The sequence below is a fragment of the Ambystoma mexicanum genome, chromosome 4p (genome assembly GCF_040938575.1).
Source record: "Ambystoma mexicanum isolate Mex_15411 chromosome 4p, UKY_AmexF1_1, whole genome shotgun sequence".
Taxonomy (NCBI): domain Eukaryota; kingdom Metazoa; phylum Chordata; class Amphibia; order Caudata; family Ambystomatidae; genus Ambystoma; species Ambystoma mexicanum.
The window spans coordinates 863,811,016-863,830,951 of NC_090927.1; the positions used below are offsets into that span (position 1 = coordinate 863,811,016).

Sequence of the window (19,936 nt, forward strand, 5' to 3'; positions counted from 1 at the left end):
TCACTGCTAGATGAAGGTTCCCTATTCTAGAAAATAACAAATGGGTGCTCGTCAGGACATCAACCACAAATAAAACCTTGTCCGCTGTCCAAACCTACTCTATCCAACGCTATCCTACTCACAGTCCCTACCACTATCAATAAGGGAAAACTGTGCTGGTTGCTGCTTGACCCCCTCCCAATCTTCTCACAAATTCTCCTCTTGGTATTTTGTGCCTTGGCCTGCTAGTGCAGTTCAAACAAGTTCCTTGATGTTCTATACAAAAAGGGGACTCCTGACTCCCTCAACAAAGTCTTGCTCAAATTAGAATGTTTGTTCCTTGAGTACAACACTTGGATTTGTAAATCATTCAACTTTGCAACTTGAGTCTCTTGCTCACCCCTCGAAGTCATTAGTTTGTTTTGAGCAATGGGTTTTCTTGGTCTTGCATGGATTTTCTGTTTCTACTGCAATTCTCGAATTATCCCGATTCTCCACCATCCATGAGTGGCTTGGTTTGACAGTCTGGACTGGGATTGCTGGTCCTTTAGACCTTTTGATTCTCTGGCAGCTCTTACACCCTAACGGGGGCTTTTATTTTCAGCCCCGCCCCCCGGGACTCTCGATTCCTTTAAGATATCTTGTAACCCAGCATGGGCCTTCTGTAGCTTTAGCCAGTCTCAGGTTCTCTCTATTCTCATGTCTAAGTAGGCTAAGGGATCGTTCACCGCAGCATGGGCATCTATGGCCATGTGGATCCTGTTTTCTTCACTACCTCATGAAGTGCTCCAGAGTTTTTCCACCCTCCTTCCTCTCCCCTACATTAGCTGTGTACCTGTGTTTTGGCAGCATTCTTCATCTTGGGCGGTTTCTGTGGAACCGTGCTTCCACTGTCATCTCTTTTGTAGCAGTTCTTCCTACAGGATAGTTTCTCATGAACAGCAGGGCACTGATTCTGTGGCGGTTCAGTCTCTCCCTTCGGGAGAGCTTGGTGCCTTGGACTCTCCTCCATCCTGCACTCAGCAGTGTTCTACAGGCTCTGGGATTCCTCTGCGCACCACGTATGTAGCATAGTCCTGCTTTTAGGATGGATCGGTGCTACATCACAGGCTTCCACTGTGCATGGACTTCCTCAGGCTGGGTCTCTCCTTGCAGTTATGGGTCTCGCCCCTTTTACATTCCGCTCTGCAATGAGAGATGCAACACCATTGGTTCCTTGTTTCTGGCATCAAGATGGGGTCAGGAGCCAAGCACAGTTGAAGTGCCCTGTACATTATTTGTGTGTTCAGCCCACCTTTATCCAACAAACAATTCAGACTCTTGTGTTAAGGAAGATGTTAAAATGTTTTTTTACCTGGTGCTTCCTCGTCCCCCAAGGGGTGCCACCCTTACTGTTTTGCATATCAGGTTCACCTCCCTAGTCCTAAAGGGGGTGGCTCCCTGGATTCGTCACAGTTGGCATCATTAATTTCTGGGCAGCTCTTGGCACACACACGATAACTTAGCCAACTGTTGTAACACACTAGATGTCTTAGAAATTAACATGGCGTCATCCACAGATATAAACACTGCTAACCCCTACCTACCTATCAAAGGAGCACCAGCCTTTAAGTTTGCAGTGGAGATTGAAGTGGGGTGGGCACCACCAAATACTAATCAGAATGTTGTGAACTTTAATGCATTAAAAAATGCACCGATATGCAGTGCAAATCCCTCAAAAAGTGCCCTGCACTAGATACTGAAGCTATGACTGTGAAAGACTTGGGCGCCCTGCCCTTTTTGAGGGATGAACTACCCTTAACCAGATCTGCCATAACTCAATGTTATTAATAGAAATAATTAATGCAAAATCCTTAGGGAATATTATCACACTTTGATATACATATGTTAATGGTGGCTAAAGAATAAGTTAATGTATTCAAGCATGCAGGCATATGACAATGGCCAATGCATTGCAGACCACTCCGGGCGTTTATCAGGGCGAAATATATATGTGCAACATACAAGAGCAAGTAAGAAAAAACATACAACAACAATGAAAATACAACAAAAAAAGTTAGGCAACAATCAAGGTACATCATGCAATTGAAAAAATGATGAAACCATTTATAGAAATAAAATGAACAAATCCAAAGGTTAACACATCCTAGTAAATGAATAAGCAATACAAAATAGAAAATATAAACATTTAACCTAGTCTGAAAGAATTCAGAGTCAACTTCTGCATAAGGATCGAACAAGAGAAGCATTTTGGGTGCATCGATTGGACTTGCTTGCTACTGGTGGTATAAATAAGGACTTGAACTGTTTTTTATAAATAAGCAACCTGAGACTCAAGAAAGAGATTACTATGTTTTCATCTCTGCAATACATCGGTTCACCTATCTACTGTTCATTTTACTTCCACGGTTGTGTGCTGACCGGATGGTTTACAAAATCACACATAGATCTTTTCATCATCCACTGGAATATTATGTATTTATCACTGGTGGATAAAGTGCACTGGGTTGAACTTGAAATGCTTGATAGACACTATGCTACTATGTTGCATCCCCCACTAAGGGCAAGGTACCCTAATCATTCACAGTAATATTAGTGGACATGTCCTTTAGGTAGATCAATAAGAGCAGTGATGCCAAGAGGCAACATGGTCTGATACCTACCTGAACTGAAAATGTTTCTGCAAAGTTATTGCTATATGAAGGTCTCAATAGCCTCCGATAATTCATGCAGAGTGGGGAGTTGCCTTAAAGCTCCCCATAAATTGGCAAGAGGTACAGAATCAAAAGCTGTCCTTATGTTGACAAAGATCATATTAAAGTGATTAATGGCCCAAAATGGCATACATTTGTACAGATACATTAAGTCAAACACTTGGTCTAGGGTATACATCTCCGTACACATCCATGCCTGGGAAATGTGTTATGACATCTGAGTCTTCACAGCATAATTCCAGTTGCCCTAGTATAGCATCCTATATACTGTCCTATATATTGTTTGTAAAGAAACTGGGTGATTATTCTAAGATTGTCTCCCCTTTGTTAGCGTGGGACTATATCAGCCCGTCCACAACTGCTACTTTAACCATAAGAAATATTCATACAAATAAACACTTTTGTTAAAACTGGGTTAAAACTGGGTCCCAAAGGTCTGTTTCATTCAAAAGGTATCTACAGAATTACAATCTATACCTGTGCTTTTTTAAATTAGTTTTGACCCTTCAATGCCTCTACTACCACTATTTTGTTAATATTTGATAAAACAAAAATGGCACCATGGGATCTAGATGGAGCTTTGTTGAGCCCTCTCCACCGTCTGTTTTGCCATTCAATATACCATCGCAGGAGGAGTACCATGCGTTAAAATGATTATGCGATATTAAGTTTATGCAGGTTGATGTTCCACGTATTTTCTTTACTCACAATATGTCAAAGGCTCTTTGATCTTTCACCCCCAGGGCCTTCTGGAGAGCATACCATTTCTTGCAAATGCCCTATTGTTTTTTCCACTCCAATCAGTTTTATTGGATCAGTGTTACCTGCTATGGGGTTCTTTTTAGAACCAAAGAGATCCTTTTTGCTGCTCTACATTCATCATTGACGTATCCAGTCCATTTCAAATCTGAGATTGTAGACCCCTTGGAGAACATAATCACAAAGAGACTGACACTTGAAAAAATCATTTGCTGTTGCATCTGTTTTCTGAGAATAACAAAATCAGACACTAGCAGTGAAATAATAGACTATAAATGTGTGTCTCCCAAACTTGACCATTTTAATCTACATAGATTTGATGAAGCCAAGGCAGAAAATTGTTGTGAATTCCTCCTCGGTTCGATTACAGAGGCATCCATGTTAGTGGTTAAAATCAAGGGATGGTGACCACTTTCTAGCCTAAAGTATACCTCTAGGCTTGTTAGCAAATACCAGTAGACAACATCCACTATTTATAGTCAATTAAGCTGTACTTGCCTGCAACTCAAATTGCGGGGCAAGCCTGCAGGTCAGCCGATAACCTCCCATTTGTAGCACTTATCCCAGCATTATGAAAATAATAACCAGCCATTAAGCCCCCACATTATTGTCTTGGTGGTTTCCCACGGGTAGTGCTATATGAGCAAAGGGGAGACCACTTTTTTGTTAGGGGCTTGTGGGATGTGGTCTGTAATACATAAGCAGCACAGAAGTGTCCCAAAACAAGCTACCTATTGATGTCACAAGTGTAGGGAGGAAATTTAGATTAACATGAGGCACCTGTAGGTCAAAATCTTGTGTAGCAACAAATATCACAAGATATGCGCAAAAGCAGATTTTTGCAAAAATATATTTTTAGTTTTATTATTTTGATGTATGCTAAAAAGCAAGGACCACCTAAGATTCCAGTTATTTAAAAAGACAATGGCCCTCATTACGACCCTGGCGGAAATCGAAAAACGATGGCGGAAATGCAATACCGCCATCGAATACCGCCCATTGCGATTATGACCCGTCACCCTAAAGTACGATGCCATTAGCGACACCGTAGTGAACGCCAACGCTAACTGCACCAAGTACGCGCACGCGCGCACTGCGAAACCGTAATTACCACCATGGCGCAACGGTACGGGAATTCTGACCCTAGCGGACATGTACCTAACGCCATCAAGCATGGCGGAAAGTACCATTCCGCCATGGTGATAAGTACGGCATCGCAAACCAACCGTAAAAGGCCTTACTGAGTGCCTGTACACCACTCCCTGGCCACATTGCACAACTCCTCGTAGGTGCAATGAAGTCAAACAATGCAAACAGTGAAATGTACAAGTCACCCATGCATGCCAACGAACAAATGAATGTAGGGGCTCCAAGTGCCTTGTGAGTGGCCATCCATATTAGCCATGTCACCATTGCCGTACTGATGCAGCACAGGCATGTGAAGCTCCAAGTACAGCAACATGAACTGAAAACTGAGACAAACAAAAACAGGCCCCCCATCGCTTGACACCAGTGCAAGGCAACATACAAAGCAGTATCCTGAGTGAGACTGCACCAGCCCTGTACTCCTGCCAGTAAACAAACCAACCAGCAGCATAAGCATGTACCACACAAGTTGGCAGAGTGACTGAGCAGCCAGGCACATCTCAAGAGGGGCCAATGGGAGCAGCAGGGCACAGATGGCACGAATACAGAAGCCATTCCAATGGACATGACCTCAGTCTCCCTCCAAGAAACGCACGCAAACACAGGCACCTGTGACCAGCCATATTCTGAAAATCACATCATTCCACCAATCCACCTGGCTGACCGGCATCTGTTACACAAAAGCCAATCCCCCTCCCATGAGCATGACATCATTAAAACAGTCATAATGGCAGCCCCTATCCCTGACCTTACTGGCCTTCGTAGGCAAACGCGCCCAGTACAGTACCACGCGACTATGCTCAGAAGGCCGAACACAAAGCAGATCTCCTCACAATACATCGCTCCACAAATAGGAATATGCTACATTACTTGCAAAGAATAACGCTACAAGGTCAATATCATAATCAAAATTTAATGCACAACAAAATCACCCGGGCCATACAGCTATTAGGTCATGAACTCCAAATCATATCTCATAATTGTGGCCTGCATCCGCAATAAATGACCAGCTTCTTCTTGTGTGACGCCCTGTTCCTCCATGGTACACAGGGGCTACATCCACGTTCAAAAAGGCAACATGGAAGCGCCTAGAACCGCAGGGCCGTCCCATTAGGTAGGCACTAGTCCAGCTGAAAGCTCGAAATGTTGCTCCTAGCCACTAGTACTGTGTAAGGGCATGTGGGCCATTGGCGATCGTCCCATAAGATCGTAATGGTGCTCCACTGATTAACACGAAGCAGCAGGTGTCGGGAGTAAAAGCCATCTGCAGGAGTGGCATACAGATGGCAGCGGCAAAAGGGGAGGAGATACCTGTCACCCAAATGAAACGAAAAAGAATAGTATGGGCATCTGAACTCCATTTGAATTACTCACTTCAAAGATCACACTAAATCCACAGCCATATGCATGCTAGCCCACTCAAAAGGATTATTCGCACCCAATAATCACTTGCGAATCATAACTATATAAATCGAGGTGAAAACACTATTACAAACGAGTGTTTGTGTGCATGCGTCTGTTAAAACAGAATCCATTAGATGGGATTAGTAACGTGCATAGACACAAGTGTTTGAAGGCGCGTCGAGACAGGGAGGGTTCAACAAGGGCAGATAGACGATGGTCCCACTATGGCAGCCCTGCATCACATAGTGCAGAGGAAGTTGATAGATTCCAAAAAGCCATGTACATGGCAGACTCTCTATTAAATCATCTGTCCATGCATCCATACATCATTCCCTCATCCCGGTATAAAAACGCCTGATTATTTACTCACATAACATTAGAAATTTCCATTGAATCTGTGCTTAATGCAGTCTGCAAAATCCACTGTGCTGCAGGCCGGAATTCTAGTGTTGTGAAGTAACATGTATTTGGGAACGTCCTGCCTTATCCTCCACTACGCTATTGCGCATCCCATACTATTCATATCAATCATTGCATTCTCGGCATGGCCCCTGTCCCAAGGACATTAAACAATAGAACTTTCTATCTGCAGTCAGACCTGTGGGCGTCTCCTCGCCGCTAGCTGGAAACCGAAAGCGCTGTCCTTCGAATTCCTCATTTGCAACATCACGTCAAAAAGGCATCTGTGACCGCTTGAAATCACAAATCCATCCATTTAGTGCGGCAGTGTGTGAAAATGGCAACTGGCTACACTCACAAATGGGACGCCCCGCCCGTCGGTGAACCGCGGTACAGCGCTGCATGAGGGTCCACCGTTAATCGAGTACTACATTCCACGGACCCTTCACAAGTTTGTTCCCGACTGCAAAGATAGTATGTGAAACAATGGGAGCATAGCAGAATTAACATATGAAGCAATATCTCACTGCCATCGGGATGAAATACATGATTGTAATAGCAAGATGCCATGCGTCGATTTGCAGCGTTGTGTGCGGGACGTGCTCGCCCAAAGGGGATTGCAGCTTGCACAGGTGGAATGAATCACCACAGGTGGAGGCTATACAGCTTGGAAACACATAAATTGCACACCCAACCCCCTCCCACAACCACACCCACTCCAAAATGCTACCGGCAGGACTTGCGATGTTGGCCCTGGGGGACCTGATAGCACTGCAAGTACTCCAACTTCAAGAAGAAGACGAACACCAACTACTACAACAACCGGCCGCACAGAGGAGACGCAGGAGGAGGAGGAGGGCAAGGCAGGGCCAGCAAGGCCCACCAGCACAGCCACTACCACCACGCAGGCAGCCCGCAATCCCACGCCTCCGAGCACATCCGTTCAACCTCACTGATGAGCAGATCCACACCCTCTACCGTTTGGACCGGGACACCATAACCGCCATTGTGTACATGACACACGCTGACCTTGTCAGCATGATAGATAGCCCAACCGCCATCCCACCCCTACTGAAGGTGGTGTCTGTACTCCACTTCCTGGCCACAGGCACCTACCAGCACACAGTCGGACAGTTGCATGGCGTTTCACAGCCACTGTTGTCACGGACACTATTGCAAGTGCTCGATGCCCTCCTGAAGCACGCAGACGACTACATCTCTCTACCACGCTCGGAGCAGGAAATTACGAACACAAAAGTGGGATTCCATGCACTTGCCGGCATACCGGGTTGCATTGGTGCCATCGACTGCACCCATGTGGAATTGGTTGTCCCACATGCCATGGAGGCCCAGTACCGCAACCGAAAACAATATCATTCACTTAATGTACAAATGGTGTGTGACTCAAACAGGATCATTACACATTGTTGTGCCCGATTTCCTGGATCAACCCATGATTCCATGGTCTTACGGAACTCTACAATACCACGCTACATGGAGCGACATGCAGGGAACAGATCCTGGCTACTCGGTGAGTCTCATTTCATGCATGATAATGTGGGGTATGTGATGCGGCAATGACCTGCCAGGAAGGGGGGGGGGTGCTTACGTAGCAATGTCATTCCTCAAACATCCTTTATTGTCCACATACAGGTGATGCCGGGTATCCACTGAAGAGATGGCTCCTTACACCACTCCGGAACCCACAGGACCAGCATGAGGAGGACTACAACCATGCCCACTCACGTACCCGTGTAGTCATAGAACAGGCATTCGGCCTACTGAAGGGTCGTTTCCGCTGCCTCAGCAGGTCTGGCGGGGCACTCCAGTACCGCCATGAGAAGGTTGCTAAGATGGTCATGGCATGTGTCATGCTACACAACATGTGCATACGTAGAAATGTGCCCATGCCCCCTGACGCAGAACTGCAAGCACCAGAATATGGTCATGATGTGGGTGGGGATGTGGCAGAACCTCAAGGAGTCCGCGAGGCACAGGAGGGCCGTGAAATTCGTCAGATTATCATAGATTCATGCTTCTAGCACTCACGCCTGGTGGTTGATACATGGACACGGGAGTTGTGGCACTGTGTGTGTCTGGAACATGCACAATATGGACTGTACGCCTATGATGGCCTCGTACACAAAGATCAATGTCCACACATCTCATTGGATGATTGTGAAATGTTTATAGCATATGTGAAATTGTGTTAGACACCCCATCGACCCGCCACCCAAGTAAGCCCAACACACCCCCTCCACCCTCCTACCCCCCCCCCCCAACACCAGTGTCCAAGGATGCTCATTGTCAGTGGGCAGACGCTTTTGCAAGCCCCCTCTCCGGGTATCAGGGGCACCCCTGCCTGTGGAGCGCAGGTTCCTCCCAGATCTACGTTGGGGGCTGCCCTGGACAGAACTTGCAACGGATGATGTCTCTGCCTGCTCACGTCCATGCATGTCCCTAAGGGTTTGTGAGAGCTCAGTGAGCACACGGCGCACAGCGGCAAGTTCAGCACATACGTCTTTGGACGTCGCATGCAGTTCCCCCCTCAGGCTCTCGGTGCTTCTCTCCATTTGTACTCTCAGGCTCTCTGTGCTTCTCTCCATTTGTACTCTCAGGCTCTCGGTGCTTCTCTCCATTTCTGCCCTTAGTGTCTCTGTACATGTTTCTATGGCTGCCTTGGTACCCCCACATTCATCAGCATGGTCCTTGAGGAGCGTGGCCAGTTGCTGCTGTTGCACGATCACCTGGTCGAGGGACTGTTGCCTCTGCTGGGCCATGGACATTTGCGGTGGTGTCACAGAGGGGCTGATCACCTCATGTTGCCTTGACACAGGGCTTGTGGGGGATGGCCAGTCGTCGTCTTGTGAGTGCCCCTGCGTGGTATCCTCATGTTGTACGGGATGAAACAAACAGGGGGATTGAGACAGGTCATGGATGGATCATACATCGACATCACCGTTTTCTGTGTCGGAGCATGCTGCCATTAATGCTGTGTCACCTATGGTGCTGCTGCCACCAGAAGCAGTGCCTTCTGTGGCATCCATTGGGGGGGCCTGTGGTGGTGGTGGTGTTGTGGCCATGCTGGCTGCTGGGGTGCCTGTTGAAGTCCCCTTCTGTGTGCTGCCACTTGATTTGTGCTGCTGCCGTGTCTTGATGCGTGCAGCTGAGGTGGAGGGTCTTTGGCCGTTGGTCTTGGCCCTCTTTGCAGGTGTGCTGGTAGGGGTGTCCTGGAGCTCGTCGTTTGAATCGGACCCTGTGGTGGAGTAAAGGAGGGCGAGCGTTATTAATGGGTCTGTGGAAATTGGAATGGCAATGTATCACATGCATTGGGGTGGTGCCTGAGGGTGATTTGGGTCAGGGCCTTGGAGGTGGTTTCTTTTTTGTGTGGATTGAGGGTGCAGTTGTATTGCAGCCTGCAGTTAGGGGGTGCCTGCTGCACGTGTAGAGGGTGTTTTTAGGAATTTTATTTATTTATTTATTTAATTTGACTTTTAATGTCCGCTATCAGGCCAATGTAAGTGGACGTTCTCCTGGACATGTGTTTCTGTTGCACTATGTGGACACATGGTACTTCACATGATTGGACATTGTGGTTTTAGCATAGTTTTATTTGGGCCACCTACCTGATTCTTCGGATGTCTGCACTCCTTTCTCCATCCCTCCGACTCCCTCTATGGTCTCCATTCCAATGGTGGAGGCACAGATTTCTTCCCAGGGGGTCAGCTTGATGGGTGATTCCGATCCTCCCCCGGTAGCTGTGGCAATGTTACGGTTGGCGGATAGTATGCTCCGTACGCGTATCCGCAAGTCGTCCCATCGCTTTCTGCATTGCTGTGGGTTGCGGGGTGCGGTCCCCACCGCACTTACCCGCTGTGCCACCAGGGCCCATATGGCCTTCTTGTTCGCAAGTGCCGTCCTGGTCATTTGCGTCGAGAAGACGACGGCAGCATTCTCCTGGAGGGTCTCTGTGAGCACCGTGAGTTCCTCACGTGAGAAGTGGACCTGCCGCTTGCGGTCGCACGCTTTTTTCGCTACTTTTCCCATTGGTTTGGTTTCACTAGGGTGGATGACGGGTTCGGATGTCTCTCAGGGTAGTATTTTTTATGGTTGTGTGAATGTTCTGATTTTATAGGTGTACGGCGTGCTGTTTCCCGTTCCGGGACCATGTTTTTGCTTCCGTTTCCGTATATTTACGGTCGCCGTATTTTCCGATTGCCGCTCTTTACGGTGACCACTATGTCCGGTGGCGGAATTGCACCTAGGTCGCCGTACGACGGCGGTGAGGGGCGTTTTGGGGACATTTCCGCCATCGCGGACTTTGCACTTCCGCCAAGGCGTACTGCTCGTGCCCGATGGGTCAGAATTAGCCGCACTTTACTCTGTCGTGCCATGGCGGAAACGCTATTTACGCTATGGCGGTCAGGTCAGTTGCTTTCCGCCAGGGTCGTAATGAGGGCCAATATATCACAACATACAAGGACAATCAGTTGAACACTGTATACAAAAACATTCAAATATTAGCAATTGTCAAAGTTAAATCACGCCCATTGCTCATTTAGGATTACATTAACGTACGTATGCTCCACAGTTTGGAGTATATAATCAGCCATTTTTTGACTTGAATATAATGAAATTACTATTAGCCGAACTAAAGAAGAAAAATAGATTAGGACAAGCAAATCGGGTCCAAATAACACGAAGTGGTATATCTATTATTGAATATCGATATATCTATGATGCACATGTAACAATGAGTGAAATGGTTGGAAATATTAAGAAAGATGAGGCAGTATTTTTAAATGATCATCCGTAATGCAGTTGGTTTTTTAAAATGATATATTTGTGTGTTTCTGTTTAGATACACTGGCTAGTATAAAGCATTCCTTGTGAAATACATGACATCAAACACCAGTTGTCTTTTGGGCGTCCTGACGAAAGCCTTAGTTGGATGACTAGACGTCCATGCGACAACAAGCTTATGCATATCATCTTGTGGTTTGACGTATATAAGGCTGGAAACAGAGTCACTTCTGTTGACACTTTCCCCATGGGGGCTTTGTGCGAAATTATAAACAAATGCCTGCTATTGGGAGTCACTTTGTTTTACTAACACCACCTAAATGAGCAATGGGCGTGATTTAACTTTGACAATTGCTAATATTTGAATGTTTTTGTATACAGTGTTCAACTGATTGTCGTTGTATGTTGTGATATATTGTCCTTTTAAATAACTGGACTCTTAGGTGGTCCTTGTTTTTAGCATACATCAAAATTATTAAACTAAAAATATATTTTTGCAAAACTCTGCCTTTGCGCATATCTTGTGATATTTGTTGCTAGACAAGATTTTGACCTACAGGTATCTCATGTTAATCTAAATTTCCTGACTACACTTGTGACATCAATAGGCAGCATGTCTTGGGACACTCCTGTGCTGCTTGGTGGTTTCTCAGCCTGTAAGGGTGAGATACCCGATGCCTCGGCTTCAAGTTGAAATCCAGTAATTTAATCTAGGGGTTCAAGGAGGGCATTAAAATCCCCAGAACCAATGTGTGTCTATGAATTAGAGGGTTGTTAATTTTGGCTTGAGTATCCAAGAGCCTTTCCAACACCTCTAGTACCAATAGCCAAGTCACAAATAGACATTGTAAATATACAATAACCTCAAAGGGACGGGGTTCTGTATCAATATATTTAATTCCATGATACCAGGTGAAGTGGATAAGAATTCTGAAGTTCGTATGTCTAAACCTGTTAAAATCCAAATCCAGTACCCCACTGAGTCTGTCCCTCACAGATTTAACAGCAAAGTGGCAATATGTAACATATCCTGCTTTATGTACAGGATCAATAGCCCAAGCCTCCAGAAGGTATATAATAGAAATGCTACTAAACAAATCACTGCAACATCTAACTTATTGTTGATCCATTCAATGTTCCAGGACAAGGCTTTAGGTTAGCTATACATTTTTGTTTTTAACAACATGTATTGGTTTTCACACAATCTCCAACCTGGAGCATTGAGGCCCAAAGGAGGAGCAAGCACACCATTCCACATTGACCTTGGAGAAAGGTACCTGGGTTTCTGAGGAATATTCCTCTTATTTGGATTTCTGTTTTAGTATGCCCCAGGTGTTCTTGGAAGTCAAAGAGACCTGGCTCTGAAACTGAGGTCCAGTCCTTCCCCAAAGACCTGCTATCCTCATCGGTCCGGAATGAGAGTGTCAGTTCTCTGGAGGTGTCAGATGTGTATGCACCACTTTCTATATCCTTAACCTGACACTTATCCAGTCTAGACATTAGTTAAACAGGGAATCTCTTCTCTCGTAACACCTGTTGTCTAATTTAGGGATGACTGTCAAGTAAACTATAATTGCATTCTCCTTAGTAGGTCAGGATATCTGCCATGATCTTCTCAGAGTTAGATGCTGATAAATATGGCCACGAGATCGCAATGTGTATATTGAGCAAGACAGGATGCACATTGTCGGGCAAAGGCATTTAAAGCATCAGGGATGGGATCCGTTTGAAACTCTGCATACATTTTGTTGACATTACCAACCTAAATACAATCTGTTCAATACCATAGCATAAACAATGTTAATTTAATGGAGCAGTGTAAATGCAGAGTCAGTCAGAAAAGTCACCCCATACAAAAATTACAAGTGAAATACTGCAATTCACGTTACTTATAGTTGGAAGGGATTCCAAACTTTGCAGAAATAAGTAACCAACTTGGTCTACACATATTGATTCGATAAGGCCTACAAATATATTTCTCCTGAACAAAGATGTTGGGCCTGATTCATGGAATGTTTTCCTATGGGATTGCGCCATTATAAAACACTTCCATGAATCAGGGCCTTTATTGATTGTAAATTAAATAGCACTGCATTGTGAGAAAATATATGTAAATATTGTAAAGTAGCTACATTGCTGGTCTGTGGAATAAGCAGATTTTTAAATTAGAACTATAACTGCAGAGATTGTCAACTCTTAATTAATACCATTTTAATGGTCGATAATCAATCCAGACATGGTTGCAATGAACTGTGCCAGTGCAAGGCAAACACAGCATGTTCTATTCATTTTAGTATTGACATGCCACCAGCTGCTTGAATCAAAGCCGGGAAACATCACTCTTTCCCTTCAGATGTATCATTGAAAAAGAACATTTAGAAATATTTTCCAAATTTGAATCACCTGTATCATTCTCCTTGATATTTCAGTTTCCATAATTTTACAATTTTTTAATTTTACTTTCTTAGGATTTTCATTTTTTTTTAACAATTTCTGATGGAGGCCACCCTCATACTCTTGTCAATGGCCATGGGATCAGTCCAGTTTTTGGGCTGGCACATTACAGCTAATGTGACATATGCGCTTTTGCTGCAACCATAACAATATAAACTACTGCATGCATATTACACAATTAACTGGCAAACATACATCGTGCAGAATGCCAAATGCTTCATGATTGGCCTCATGTTGGTTTAGGTGGAAAGGCAGTGCTAGTTTTGGGAAAATTACAGAATACATGCACCAGAAGATATGAGCAATGTAGAGACCTGAAAATGCTGAAAACACTTTGCATCTGTGTTCACACCAAAATCACAATTGGATTAGTCATCAGTAGTAGATTCTAGGACCATGTCGAGTCAAAGGGTGCACCAACATTGATTACCTCTATTTGTTGTGCTTTCTTCTTTCTTTGTTTCTATGAATTCTCAAACTATGACTTTCCTCATTCGATGCCCTCCTAGTCCTAAAAAGAAATCAAAACATAGGTGTCATTAGTCTAAGAACATTACTGTGCATAGGTCTTACTTCATATGACTCGCCCTTCTAAACGGAAAATGTACAATTTATTGGAAATATCTCACTGGGAAAACCTGGACAACATTTGATGGGACAGGAAACTCTTTGAGCTTCATAACAAGCATAGAGGTAAAATAGAAAACATGGGGTCATTGTAGAAGCCTCTTCTTTTTATAGTCTGCTTTTTTATGAGTTTTTAAACCAATAAGTTGTCAAACCCAGTGCATGTGAATGTTTTATTGACTCCAAAAACTGGTGAGAATTATGCTGGCTGTATTACTACCAGTGGTAATTCTAACATTCCACAACAAGGCGCAGTAGACAATTGGAACATTGAATAACAAAGCGTCAAAATTAGTTGGGGATGCCACGGTACCAATGATGGTAAAAGTGATTCAATTACCACTACTAATACCATCAAAAATGTTATACGGTCCTTTGCAAACACTGGGCCCTAACTTACTCGACCACACACCAGTCATCAGTCCTCTTCAGTGTGCAAAAGAGTTTCTGGTGAAACAATGATCTGAGTTACCAGTGATCAAGATAAAATACAAGGGGGCCATAAAATCGGAGCACGAAATATACAGTGTTCAGTTTATTGAATGAAATTAAGAGGGATAGCCATTCCATGTATTATACCATTATTGGAATGGCTTGTTGACATTTAGCCAAAAGGAGGTAGTGTGGTATTTTACATAAGGTACCACAAGGGGGCATGAACCATTCATCCAGAGTGTATCAAGTGCAGTATTTCTTTTGTTATTAGTGACCCTGGTAAATAAGTATTAGGCAATATTCAGAATTTAGTCTCTGCACTATAAAAATACACCAATGAGTTACCACAATATATTACCAAGCATTATAAAATAACACCATAACAAAAATACCAGATATAATGCCAAAATATATCCAACGTATTTAGTGTGTTGGCCATTGGGACATATTTAAACAGGTACTGATCGTGGCCTTGCATTCTAAAGTATAACCATATTGTGCACTGAATTAGTGCTGTGAGGTAGTGCAGTACTGTGTGCTAATTTGACTCACCCAATGGTGTCACTATGTCCCGAATCCATGGTGAGTTAATGTTCCAAATGCATGCTGAGTTTTCTGAATTGGCAAACTATCTTGAGGCAAAGTTTTATGCCCATGCAGTTTGGTCCTCAGAAAATGCGACAATATGGAAAGACAGAATTACCAGGCAGGTAGAACAGGAGGCATTTGAAAACATATTTGATGAAGGAAGCATGTGAGGTGTGCCTCCCGGGGCTATTCCAAGCACCAGAATGCAAGGGGGAGAACAACTGCATCATCAGATTATGTGCAAAATTGTTCTTTTTGCTACATAGATCTATAAGGATGCAAGGGAATGACAGTGAAGTTATTAGCAAGTTACAATGCAGTTTGGGCAATGAATGTGAACAGGTGCAGCAGTTAAAAGCCGAATTAACAGAGGGAGATAGACATGGAATTGCAAGATAAATGCAACAATATGGCTACTCAATAGGCTGAGAGAGACACACAATTTAATGAGAGTAAACAAGAATGAACTCACTTAAAAGCAATTTTAGAAGAAATAAGACACGAAAAAAGATGTTGCTATTTCAGAAATACAAACCCTTGGAGAAGACAACAGGGAGAAAGATAGAGAATTCCATGCTATGGAACAGGATATATTCACATTACTGGAAGAACATGACAAAAAGGACTTAATCAGTGTCAGACACAAATCAATGAATTGCAAGCAATAATCAATAAGGTCAGAGATGAGAATTCTGATCGCTGCCATGAGGCAGAACAGCTTCATGGACAGTGCAAGAACTTAGAACAGCGAATATTTAGTCTCCAGTCTCAAAAAAGGCGACACAGTACTACATTCAATGGAACTTAACTCAGTCAGAGCTATGGCCAAGGACACAATGTACCAACAGCTATTCCTGTGGCCAGACCTGATTATAACCCAATGTTGGCATCTGAATCTCCAGCAAATATTCACAATCATTCTTGCCCACAAGAGAACAAAATTGAGTGACAGAATGATACACACCAGAATGCACCATGTAGTCTTATCAAAATTCGGAAATGTATCAAGACTTTGATTAAACCATTCAAAAAGGGAAGTGATTGTTGTATGAAAGACCATTTAGAAACAGTTCAGGATATATTTTAAGCCCTCGAGATACCTAGTGAACAATATAAACAGGATTTACATCTAACCCTAGATTCAGCAGCTGCTAGTGTCATTCGTGGTCTCAATGAACAGGAATATGTGTCATGGGCGGACTTTGAGAAAGACGGTAGACATCAATTCTCATCTTCTCAGTCTATACAGGACACAATAAAACAGCTTATACTATGATGTCATAGCCAAATATGTCACCTCGACAATACCTTCAAAATTTGCAAAGAGCATTTTCACGCTTTAATGTGGCCTTTAACCCTAACTTTGTAGAATTTAAGACTGCATATTTTTATGGACTCCAAAAAGAAATTGTATCCCAGTTAATTCATGAATTTGACAGTGAAAAACCACTAGAATGGATAATAGGACAGGTGGCCATATTATATTAAGTGATATTTGGTCAGAGAAAGGAACAACCTAAAGAATAAGGAGACAAAACCAAAGTCTAAAGAAGCTGCACCAGCAATTCTAGAGGTAAAATCTGTAAAGATGTTGTTTGAATCAGTCCAGGCTCAGGCAAGAAACAAAATGCCATGAGCCCTAGATGTTTGGGTAATTCGACACGGTATGTCTGGTCTACATAACAATCAAAATCAAATGTACAATGGCCAATAACAGACACTAGGGGCTCAGAGTAGATTTGACCCCAATACAATGGTATATGGCTAACAAGAAAGACCAAGATATGTGGACAGATTAATTGAAAATGGAAACAGCAGAGGGGACAATTCCCACCAAATGAAGGACAAAATATGAATTATGTCCATCAACAATATAACCAATCACCACCAACAGTCGACCACGGTCAAAGGATGGTCACTGTGCGATCTCCACCTACTGTGTCAAATGAATCCAGATGTAATACAAAAAGAAATCCATCTCCTGAGAGGTACCAGAATAGTCCTAATCCGGGTGAGTTTAATCACTACCGGCCATAGCCACAAAGAGAAGAATTCAGAGACATGGACAGGTTTCAATGCTTAGAGACCAACGATAAAATAATGTCTGAAAAGATAGGAAAGTTATGTGCAGTTCAAAAGCAGCAGCCAAATGAAGGTGCAGAATGTCATAGGTGTCTACTTAATAATCTCTGCACTGATGAAAATGTATGTGCCTGTGAATCACCTTTGAATAACAGTGCTGAGTTGCTGAAAGTGAGACAGTGAATTTCAACACACAAATAAAAGGGAGTGTGGTTCAATTTAGAGTTGAACCACGCTATCCAGGTGGGTGAAGATGAAGAACAAAAGGGGGAAAATGAACAAAAGAATCCCCAAAAGCAGAGAAACAGATGATTTAAAAAGAGCATCCAATATGAACACAAGTCGAAGAGTTAGGATCAACAGGGCGGGTGCAAGTCAGTCGCCTGAGGAGTATTTTGAACCACAGATATTCCAAGGGACAGAAATGACAGGCTCTATGCAAAACAGAGATAAGTGTCATGCACCAGAAGTTGGCAGGCTGTCATGTGACACTTGTGAAAATATGCAATCAAACGCTTGCAGTGTAGAGAATCGAGCCAATGAGAAAAGTACAATAGGAAATTGGGGTGTGAACACTAGTAGTCCAAAGTCAGAGGGCAGTCTGTGGCTACACTTCAAATGGGTTCTGAGCCCAGGAGAATAGACAAAGAAATTCAAAATGAAGTATCCAAAAAGGAGGGAAAGATGTAATTTCATATGCCCGTTTGCCATAGCGTAGCGAAGAGTAAAAAAGAGCTAAGGAAAGTAAGGCCTGAAATCAGCAGAAATTCACACTTTTTATGTATACAAGAAGAGGTTGAAGATAGGTACTATGCTTGTATTACTATTGAAGAAAAAATGCCACGCATTTCGCAATGATTGATACAGGTGCCCAAGGGACAATAATGGCATGCGACAATAATGCCAAAAGAACTAGTGAAAAGTATCAATGAAGGGAGATCCCCACAAAATCACGTAAAGGTGAGGGGAAACAAAGGCCCCTCTGTGCACAACTTCAAAAAAGTACATTACAGCCATCCCAGAAATACACATGGGAGATGTGCAGCCATGGATTCGTATCCATGTGAATGGGCATCCTGAAATGATTGAAGGCACTTTAGCACTTGAAAATGAAAAGAGTTGTATTACTGAAAAGGTACTCCAGCAAATAATTGACAGGGAGGAGAGCCCAAAGTTCAGAATAAAGAATCAACACATATTTGGCCTAGATGACCCCGAGACGGGACAAAGAATTGTAGGAAGATGCATGTTAAAGATTGCAATTGGTCCTAAGAGCATTCATCATAATGTGTTGATCATGAGCGGGACACAAAATACATTTTATTTGGGAAATGACATCATGCACAGGATGTGTATGTATTAGACTTTCTAAATCAAAAGGTTTGGTCCAGATTGGATGGAGCCACACCTAAATTTAAAGACAAAAGACAAGATTACCATTGCGCCAAAATGACACTATATGCAGTTGAACTGCAGGCGAAAAGGGATGTTACCATTTCTGCATTCAACAGACCAGTTACAGTAGCATTAAAATACAGAAAGGGACAAACGTAAGGGTTAGAATGCAAATATACATCACTGATAGAGATTGGGAATGGATTCATTAAAATCCTGGTAGAAAATAAAGGGTGTCAAGACATTCAGTTGGAAGAGAATTCAGCAATAGGAATCGCAATCCAGAAGACTTACTACACTGCCGATTTCAGTAACGTATTGATTGGGAGCAATGACGGAATGGGTGCAACCCCGTAAAGAAGAAGCTCAGAGGGCAACCAAAGAAATAATGTTACAGTTGGAAAATACTTTTATGAGTTCATCTAGTGTTAAGAAAAGGAGGGGAAAAAGGATGGCCGGTTTATTAGTGACATCAATCGTGATGACAGTAATTGGCACTGTGGTGGGCACAATAATATCTACAGCCAATGCAGTAGCTGTAGGAACATGAAGTAACAAGGCACATGAATTGAGCTATGATTTAAAAGATTGCAACAAACGTTAGATGGGCTCAGGAGAGGACAGAAAGAAGCGATCCATTATGTGAATGAAACAATTCTGGTTCTTAATGAGCAAGCCATAATATTAGAGCATAGTACCAATTTCATTGTTAAACATGATAAACTGCTAAATGATATTTTAAATGTGGTAACACCATTTGAAAGCATTCTGATAAAATATGTATGGGAAGTTCAAAATGCGATATCTCAGATGATTCAAGGCCATATACCTCTGTATTTTGTGTCATCTGATATCATCCATCAAATGATGACACGGATCGCACAAAGGGAGGTGGAGATAATCCAAGAAAGGATTGTATTTGAAAAGGGAAGTGCAATACCATTATACATTAATATAGAGCGAATGGAAATAGGTTTCCTTCTGTGCATTCAGATTATTGGCCCCATAGTTGATCTATCAAACTAAGTTGGTACGTAATGTAGGCTTCTGACAAGATGACAAATATGTAACTCCGGAGATGATAGCATTTCAAACATGGGAACCTGATGTATATCTGATACCAAAGTTAGATACCTGTGTAAAATTCAAGG

The 19,936-nt window shown here is 43.2% G+C and overlaps 1 protein-coding gene across 10 annotated transcripts in view; it reads right to left on the reverse strand.

Moving 5' to 3' along the window:
• FUT9 (fucosyltransferase 9) overlaps positions 1-19,936 on the reverse strand; it is a 1,273,880-nt gene that overhangs the window by 571,405 nt on the left and 682,539 nt on the right. For all 10 annotated transcript variants that reach the window (XR_011260450.1, XM_069606441.1, XM_069606433.1 and 7 more), the window contains one exon: positions 14,089-14,169. The gene's annotated coding sequence lies outside the window, so the exon portion shown is untranslated. The remainder of the gene's footprint in view (positions 1-14,088; positions 14,170-19,936) is intronic.